The following is a 10,434-nucleotide window of genomic DNA, read 5'->3' as shown; positions in this document are numbered from 1 at the left end:
CCATGACATCTTCACTTACGAAACTGATTACCTCTGAACTTACAGTTGTCTTGATCTTTCCCTAGGCCTACTCATCTGACTTCTTTCTAGCAGTGTCGTTTTTTACTTGGGCCAGGATTCGTAGGCTCTCTAATCAAGATAAATCCAGGTGGGCTTTTCTCAACACACACACACGTGAGCACACGTACACAAACACACACACACACACACACACACACACACAGAAATGCCTTCACTTTTCCCACTACTTGCCTCTGGCTTTTTGCTGATAATCTTTCTACTTAAAAACATACTAATCTCTTCTTTTCCTCATACTTCAATTGATAAGTAAAACCACACTGGTTATTATATTTAGGGTAATATAATTAACAGAATAATTGATGACTTTTCTATTGCTATATTGAGGGTCAAAACTTAGGATACAAAATCCCCTTTTCTCCACTCCCTTCAGGGAAAATGATTACATTCATTCTAATAAAGCAGGTAATCTTTATCTTCTCTAACTCTTTGTATTATTACTCCAGTCTTTCCATCTTTTAAAATGAATGCTTCTAAAGAAATAAAGACAAAATATTGTTTGATGGGATAAAAGAGGTTTAATATTTAAATGATTCTGCATTGAGAAGTTCCTTTCCTCTTAGATTACTTAGGATTTCAAGTAAGGGCCTTCAGTAAGAAATATTATAGAAATCTAAACAAAGTAATATTAAATTAGAATTAATTAGATATACATTTCTTTATTCATTTGTTCAGATAACCCATAAACCAGTACTGCATTTCTCATTTAAGTAACAGTTGCTGAAAAAAGAAGTTACTGAATCTTCATTTCTACCTATAAAAAAATTAGGTTTTTACTTACCCTTTCTCTTGTGTAATGTGATTAAAAAGCTATGTTGGTCTAAGGATACAAAGTTTCAGTTAGACAGGAGGAATATGTTCTGTAGGTCCATATCACAGCATATTGACTATAGTTACTAATAAGGTACTATACACTTAAAAATTGATTAGACAGTAAATTATAAATATCTCCTAAATGTCTCATCACAGAATATATTTATGGTGACAGACATGTTAAATGGCTTGATTCAATCATTTATCATTGATTTAATCATTCAATCACAATGTGAAATGATTAAATATATGTCAAAATATGTTACATACCATATACAGATATACTTTCTCAATAAAAATTTTTAAAACAGTGTTTTAGCAAACACGGCCATTACATAATGCATTTTTAATGGATAAACAGCTATATTTTTTTAAAATGGTATAGGAATTTTTTTAGTTAGATTATTTGAAAAATATTGTGTGTGTGTGTGTGTGTGTGTGTGCATACTCCTTTGTCCTATGCCTTTGAATTCTGTTTCAGGGTGATTATTAGTGTCCTTATACCCAGATAAAGACAAGAAAAAGACATCTTTCCTATTCCTTACTTTAATACTTTGGTTTACTATAGAAGGAAGCACTGTTAAAAGGTGGTTTTGAAGACTTTGCACCAAAACAAACATATGTAATGCATATATTATGCAAACTGTATTCTTTAGGGTCTGAACTCAAAATTCACTTTAAGATGTGTCACCTTTCCTAGTATTATCTCCTGCTAAAATTCTTCAATAATTCTGTATCTTTCCAGGAAAAAAAAATCTAAAGTTTTAGTGTATCCTATTAATATTTGCCTATTGGCTGATTTCTCCAATTTCTCCATGACTCACCTGACTCAACTCTTGGCATCAACATTATTAAATAGTATGAAATTTTCAAAGGTGGCATTCTCTTTTTAAACTTCTGGCTTTTATGTATTTTGTATTTTTTAATTGGGTCACTCTTTTTCCACTACTAGGCTTGTTAAACTCATTCATCATTTAGGATTTGATTTTGGCTTCTGTATCTCTCTTCCTCTGAGGACACTGAACATCTCCAACCTAATCTATGATCACTCATAGATCCTGTGATTCAATCATATCTATTTGCCATATGTACTGCAATTCTAGCTTAAGGTCCTCCATAATGGCAGAGATGTGCATTCAGTCTGTCAAACCATTTCCTTTGTCAGTGAATGATTGATTATATATGGAGCATTCTGGTCCTAATTACCTGTGTGACTTTGAGTGAGAAAATCTTTGGGCCATAGATTTCTCATCTAAAGTCAAAAATGATTCTGCTAGATAATCTTTGTGGTGTCTAACAGAACTTTAACGGCATGCTTTCATGGTTAAATATACCATATTTAACCAATAAGGTTAAATCAATAACCTTATTGGTTAACCAATAAGGTTAACCAATAAGGTTCAAATCAATAAGGAAATGAAAGTATTTCATGATTTCTAAATGTTATTTTGAAATTTCATATGAACATATATATCAATGTTTTATAAAGTAAAAGTTTACATAGTATATGAAGCAGCATTTTTGTCATTTTTAATATTACCTTATTGTAAAGTATCTTTTATTTGTAGAGAAATTCACAGCTTTAGATTATAAATACCTTTATTGAAATAATACAACATTGTTCTGAAATTTTTTCAAGCCAGTTATATATCATTCCCATATATATCAATATAATTAATAGATGAGAAGTTAAAGAAATTTTAGATGAATTATTCCTTTTTAGCATTGAATTCTTGTTTTCATTTAATTGGCTTCATTTTGACATTTGTATAAGTGATAGTTACATTCCAACTTATCTTGAACTTTCAGAAGGCTAATACAATGGCATAACAAATCATCTGTGTTGAAGAGAAATTAAACCTTCAAAAAAAGTTGAGCACTTGCCATGAAGTAATATGTATAAAAGGTAAAATACCAATAATTAAACTTAAAATGTATTAATTTTGATAAAAATGACTAATATGGAGCGACATAACTATACCTCAAATGGTTAAACATTTCGAGATAGCCTGAAAATTAAATTATATAATTTTAGTCTAATTTATTTTCTAAATAAAGTAGGCAAGATTATATTTTCAAGCTCATAGTGGACCTTGCTGTTATTGTTTTTAATGTAATTAATAAGTGCAAGAAAGAACATCTACATCCAGCCAAGATGAAAACACAGGGACAGATTTATATTCCCAACTTGACCAATGGCGGAAGAGGAAAGAAAGAAAGAAGAAGAAAAGGAAAAAAGAAGAAAGAAAGGAAGAAGAAAAACTAAAAACCCTTAAACATTGGTTTTCAAGACACTAGTCATTAGGCATTGAAGAATAGTAATCCTTGAGAGATCATGAACCAATGAAGTGACTCAGCTTTGTTCAAGCCTTCTGTCTTGTGAGAATGAGTGTTCAGGCTGTGGCAAAAAGAACAGAAACACATATGAAGCCTAGCAGACTCTATAGTGAGAAGACAACTGGGGGTTTGGGGAGACCAAAGCAGCAAAAGTCAAAGGTTAGAGTATGGGAAAGAAAAGAGATAAACAGGAAATTCAGAGATCTGCAGAGGGTGCTTCACACATATTCAGTCAGACTAATAAGTAGCATTTGTGAGGAAACTAACCCTAGCTCAGAAGAGAAACATCAGAAAGGATTAGAGGAAACAGTGTTACTTGGTTATGGTGGATATGGAATAGTTCTTCCTTCAGCCAGCTACTCAAAAAATATTATAACTTGTGTTGCATCTAGTAAAGTACTTTTAGCTCCAAACATTACTATTGTTTCAGTAAAGGGTTTTATTGGCTTAGAAAGAGGAAATGTGTGCGATTTCTTTATGGGTAGGCTTGGGAAAAGCACCATTCAGATAAAGGTACAATAGTGTAAAGAACTAATCAGGAGCTGAAGTGAAGACTTGGCCTGGGACCAGTCAGGGGCTGAGCATACCAAATGGGAATGGAAGTTCTCACTCCAGTCTGTGGACTCTATCCAGATCTTGTAATTTGGTGTTCAGGCCTTAGACCATCCTTGGGTTGAAGGTTGCGGCTTCTTTACTCCCGTAGTTTATAAGCAGAAGGGCTTGTTACAGCTCTTTCACTCCTGCAGTTTGGTGAGTTCTGAATTCTTGTCTCACAACCAAGAGGAATGAGGTACATGGATACCAGATAGTAAGTAAGGCAGAGTAGAATTTTATTGAACAGAAAGCTCTTAGCTAAATCTCAAAATAATCATGGTGAGTAACAGAAGTGAAACATAAAAAATAATGCATAATATATTATACTATTTGTAGAAAACTCTTGGAAATGCAAACTAATTTATAGTAACAGTGTTAGCCTGAAGCAGGAGGCTGGGGAAAGTTGGGCAAGAGGAATTGCAAATGTACCAAAAAATACTTCTAGTGTGATAAATCATAATCTTGATTGTGATTATGGTTTACTGGATATAAATGTAGGTCAACATTTATCAAATAGCACCTTCTAATTATGTGTAACTTAATATACACCATGTACTTAATAAATCTGCTAAAAAGACAAAATAAATAGAAGAAAAAAGTTGTAGAGCAACAATTACTCCTTCTTAACTATTTAATTCAGTTCAGTAATTGAGCAAACTGTTTGAGAACCAGCTAGACAGTTGCTAACAATTGTATTTAGAAAAACGCATGTGACTCAGTACACACCACGTTAGAATAAGAGACCTGAAGGGCACTTTCATTTTACATGTAACAAATTGAGGCCAAAATAGTTTATCTCTTGTCACATTCATCCTTCCCTGCTGTGTTCCACTTATTAAACTATTGCATTTGACAAGGCTATTCAGCGGTTTATGTCAGAGAAGATACATGAACACTCATTTTAAAATATTCAGTGTGATTCTTTTCCATACTAGTTTTCTGAGTCAGCCACATTGTACCATTTATTGTGGCACCTTTAAAAATGTTTCAAGTTGTAACTAGAAATTCATATGCTTTTATTCTGTTTTTTTTTTCTTTTCTTTTTTCAAACACATAACAGAACACACACTATATTATTCTGTTTATAGAAAACTCTTGGAAATGAAAACTAATTTATAGTAACCCTGTTTGCCTGACAGGGGCTGGGAAAGTTAGGTAAGAGGAATTGCAAATGCACGAAAAATTGCATTCAAAAATTGACTCAGATAACAGTTCTAGAAAGACTTTTGTGACCAACGCTGTAGTCTGTTTAACTGGACTTCCAGTTCTTTCTTTAGTACATATCCATGAAACAAATTCCTATTGTGTGAAAAGAAAATTATACTAAATGCTTCCTAACTGAAAATAATGTTAAGGAATATTTTGGACATTCGTCATGTCTCCAGTTAAACAATCCATGATAAATGTCTCCCTAATCCAATAATCAATATCAATAATAAAATAACATTTGTTCTTTAACCAGAATTCATATTTGTAATCAATCTTATATCAATAAGATTACAAGGAAGATAAAATTTATCTTATAAATTAGTTTTCCAAAATAAATTTAATATTTGAATGTTTAAAATTTATTATTTCTTATATAGCATCTTGTTATAGGTACATTACTACTAAAAACCTTGCTAAACTTAAAGCAAGAAAAACACTTTGGCAACTTGAAAGTTATTAACATAAACCTTCAAATGTTAATGTGAATAATAACAATAGCCTCAAGCCAAAAATTATTAACCAAGGACTTTTAGAATTAAAGCCTTTTAAATTTAATTTTAATTCTTGATGATTTATGCTGATTAAATCTTCAGTTCAAATACCCACACTACAAATTTGCCAAATCTGATCTTTTAAATTTACATAGATAATAGTGGTACCAAGGGAATAGTTCTCAGTACGATATGTCATATAATTGAGGAAGTTCTGAAATACTATCCCAGTAGATATTTACATAAACTAAGCACTCTTATGTTGAGCCCAGAGTCAGCCCCCATCATCTTTATTTACTGACTTGAATTGCAGTGTCTTTGAGGAGAGAGGCTTTCACATATCCTACAATTATCTTCTACATTAGTTTTCTATACTCCCCTTTCTCCATTAGTTCAACCATTTTTAATGACTGTTTTTCAGTAATCGTTCCAAATTTTTGGACTTTTACAATTTTTGCTGCAGCTGAAATTTTATTTCCACTAATATTTTTATGTATTTTAATAGGACATTTGTAGAAAAAGAAAATTAGGTTAATATTTATATTTTAGTCATCTTGCATGTTTGCACACATTTAATACTTACTTAGGGAATTTTTAATGGTTGCCTTACTATTTAAACATTTGAAGTAAATTTGGACTCTAAAGTATGTAATTTGAAAATGAAGCATTCACTCAATTTTTCCTGGGTGATGCAGGGGTACACATAAGAAGGACATTTTCTTTTGTGATAGGGATATTTTTTTCTCTGTAATTTCACACTGTTAAATGTTTTCTTCCTGGAAAAATGCTGATGACATATTCCTAAAGAGGTAAGACAGTTATAGAGGACTGTGATGAACAGTCTACTCCCTTTTTGGTCATGCTTGTATAGACATATAAATGTGCAATTTAGCTGTATCATCGTATTAGAAAATAGTTTTTCCTTTTAATCAATATATACTGTTCTTTTTAAAAAATGTTCACACTAAGTGCTCTAGGAACCTGTGAGATCTGTTATATTAGGGCTACAATATGTCCATATATTCTATAGTAAATTATTCTATTACACACACAGATACACACATGCACAAGAATACACTCACATAACCAGACATCACATCAAAGTGACTTTGAGTCAAGTTGTATTGTCAATGCCAAAACTCCTGTAGGTACAGTCAAAAGATGATTCCAAATTTTTCTTTGACCAATCTATTGTTGTTGCTTGTATTGTGGTAGCAATATTTCCATATACTTACTTCATAACTTAAAAATAATCAGTTTGGATTATTTTGTCTTTTTCTCTATTCTCTTTTATGTGTCTCCACTGGGCTTTTTAAAACAAGTTTTTTCATTAACAGTATTCTCTTTTTGTGGTGATTTATTTAGTAGTCATATAAAATAAACTACAAAATAGGGTGATGCTTGTATATCAGTTTATAAGAAACAGTTTATATAAAATGTGGCACATCCTAGAGATATAATTTGATAGCAAATCAATATGTGCCAACTATCAAAATATATCAATTTAATTTAGATGAAAAAGATTGAAAAAAAGCATAAGTTACAGAAACTTATTTTTTCCATAGAAAGCTGCCTGTACTTACCAGAAATAATCATGGAGAATCTCACAGTTAGGAAACATAAGAGGCTCTCTGCTTAAAGAGTATAAAACAATTTGAATTTGATTGTTCAGACAGTGTAGTGAGACTGATTAAAAGGGAGGTAGTAGAAACACATGGAAATACATAAGAAAAGACGAAGCTGTATAAAGACACTAAAATCTGTGCAACCTGGAAACCAATGAGACTCTGGCATACTATGTTACAATGTGATTTTTTTCACATATTGGAGCATTACTATAATATGTTGCACCAAAGTTTTTCTTCTTTACCTTTTCCCCTTAAGACATAGAGCAAGATTGCAATGAACTAGCTGTTATATTGCAAAAGACAAATCTTTAGACTGCATTATAGTTAATATGAAGATGCCTAACTCTAGATTTCTGCTGAGGCCTAGAGAACAATAATATCAGTTCATTAAAAAGAAATACTTACTTTGATGTCATAAGCAAATTTAAAGTTTAAATTGGCATATTTATTAATAGAAGACATTAAAAGAAGCACTAACTTGTAAATGATAAATTTATATGACCTTGTTGTACGCATAAGACTAAACATGTTAAAATAATTCCCACTACAAGAAAATCATTTGTTCTCTAGTCCATATACCATTATTGATTTGTGTAATTGGAATGTACTTTCACTTTTGAAATCACCATAAAAAAAAGTGTATTGTTGAAGCTCTGAAGATCGTATGTTTTTGCATCTTTAAACATTTTTGACTGGATATTTATAACTGGATCTGTGGTTAACTGCCACCTCAGTGTTCACATCCACAGCATGTTTTTATGTGTCAAATATAGAATTTCTCAAAATGCAATCTAGTTATTCATCTTTAAGAATGTCTGATTATTAGAATGTGAACTTTTAAATTTAGGATGCAAAATCTGTTGTATATTCATATCTAGATTCCCCAGCGTAGTGTAGGGGTCTAGTAAATGTCTTGTTTGGAAAGTTTACATTCCATTTTTTGGCAAGAACTTGGGCATATTTATATACTGAAAAATGTAATTCAATGTAATCATGTTTTATATTGTTACCAAGTAACTATATTATGAATTTCCTAGGTCTTTAGTTTGTCTTTGTTATGCTATCTATTCTCTGTACATTTACTCAGTTCAACAATTTAACTTTCAGGATTGGAGACCATTAAAAAACACATCTTTTAAGAGCAAAAGAATCAGGCCGGGCGCGGTGGCTCAAGCCTGTAATCCCAGCACTTTGGGAGGCCGAGGCGGGTGGATCACGAGGTCGAGAGATCGAGACCATCCTGGTCAACATTGTGAAACCCCGTCTCTATTAATACAAAAAAATTAGCTGGGCACGGTGGCGCGTGCCTGTAATCCCAGCTACTCAGGAGGCTGAGGCAGGAGAATTGCCTGAACCCAGGAGGCGGAGGTTGCGGTGAGCCGAGATCGCGCCATTGCACTCCAGCCTGGGCAACAAGAGCGAGACTCCGTCTCAAAAAAAAAAAAAAAAAAAAAAAAAGAGCAAAAGAATCATAAATTATCAATAATGTGTAAATGATAGGCATTAATAGTCAAGATTAAAATACTGAATTTGAAAAAATTTATAAAAACAAAAGGGATAAATATGCTTTAGATAGCTTCTTTTCTGCTGAAATGGCCTGTGTTACCTCTAGCTCAATGCCATGCCTTAGAGCCCCGATAGATAGAGCAAGATCCTATTTTCAAGCATCAGCATGATTTTAAAATTTTCCTATGTAGGCCTAGTCCATTCTGGGTAAAATAAATCTATTCCACTTTTTCAGAGAGAAAACCTACTGCCAGTTAAAATCAGCTTGATAATATGAATAATACCAAAAAGATCAATCAGAAAGATTAATAGAAATGCTAATTTTTGAGAAATTTGAATTTGAAGAAATACTTTTGAATGACAAATATCTAAAAAAAAAATCCAATAGGAAATATCAGAGATTTTAATTCTAAAAATTCACATTGTTGTGCATTTGTCAAGCATTATTAGTCTTTTTTATTTTTTCTCACTCATGCTAGCTTGGGCAGCTGCTATGGGTTAAATTGTGTCACCAACAAAAAGAAATGTTGAAGTCTTCTAGTACCTCAGAATATGACCTTATTTAGAATTAGAGGCAGTCAAAAATTAAAATTTGGCTATTAGGGTGGACCTTAATCCAATATTGACTGGTGTTCTTATAAAAATGAGAAATTTGGGAATAGTCACAGACATACACAAAAGGAAGACTTACCTGGCAGGGGAGATACCGTTATCACAAAGGTGGTTTTCCCAGGGTGAGACTTATCCATTGCACTCCGGGTATGCTGACCCCTGCGTTTTCCCCAAATGTGGGAAACTGGACTGCATAATTTGTGGTAGTGGGGGACTGCGTTCACACTTCCTCCTGACTTTTTGGAAGAAACAAAAATTAAAAAAAAAAACAAAAACAAAACGAAAGGAAGACTATGTGAACACACATAAGGAAAAAGATGGCTACGTCACTGGATTGATGCATTTATAAAAGAAGAAGTGCTAAGGATTACTGGAAGATACCAGAAATCAGAATTGGTGAGAAAGGATTCTCCCCTAGAGCTATTAGAGAGAGAGCATCACCCTAACAATATTTTTATTTCAGACTTCCATGCTCTAGAAATGTGACATGATAAATTTATGTCGGATGTAAGTGGCCAAGATGCTGGCAGCCCTAGGAAACAGAAATATAGCAGCTTATCTACTTTTTATTAGATATTAATAATTTTAACAAAATATAGTACACTCGGCCCTCTGTATCCAGGAGTGCCACATTTGTTAAACAACCAACCTTGGAATGAAAACAATAATAAATTAATTAAATGATAATACAACAAAATATACAAATAAGAAATACAGCATAAGACTAATTTACATGACATTTGCTTATACTAGGTATTATAGGTAATCTAGAGATGATTTAAAGTATATGGGAGGATGTGTGTGGGTTATATGTAAATACTATGCCATTTTATATTAGGGACTTGAGAATCCACGAATTTCTGTATCTGCAGGGCCCTGGAACCAATCTTTTTTGAATACCCGGGAATAAGTATATTATGAAATATCTGCTTGTAATTAGATAATCTTGGAAAAAAATGTAATACTAACTGCTGAATTACTGTCATAACAAGATAATCTTTAATGACTGTGTGTGTTGGCTCACACCTATAATCTCAGCACTTTGGCAGGCTGAGGCGGGTGGATCACTTGAGGTCGGGGGTTCAAGACCAGCCTGGCCATCATGGTGAAAGCCTGTCTCTACTAAATCTACACAAACTAGCCAGGCATGGTGGTGCACACCTGTA

The 10,434-nt window shown here is 32.7% G+C and overlaps 1 non-coding gene across 1 annotated transcript; it reads left to right on the top strand.

Annotated features, from left to right (window-relative positions):
- Positions 1-9,339: 9,339 nt before the first annotated feature.
- LOC135271625 (U1 spliceosomal RNA) lies at positions 9,340-9,503 on the top strand. The gene has a single exon (XR_010339751.1). It is a non-coding gene; the product is annotated as a U1 spliceosomal RNA (small nuclear RNA).
- The last annotated feature ends 931 nt before the right edge of the window (positions 9,504-10,434 follow it).

The sequence above is a fragment of the Aotus nancymaae genome, unplaced genomic scaffold (genome assembly GCF_030222135.1).
Source record: "Aotus nancymaae isolate 86718 unplaced genomic scaffold, 86718_ANA_hifiasm-v0.15.2.pri h1tg000088l, whole genome shotgun sequence".
Taxonomy (NCBI): Eukaryota; Metazoa; Chordata; class Mammalia; order Primates; family Aotidae; genus Aotus; species Aotus nancymaae.
Note: the sequence above shows the minus strand (reverse complement) of the source record. Positions and strands in the feature narration are given on the sequence as shown.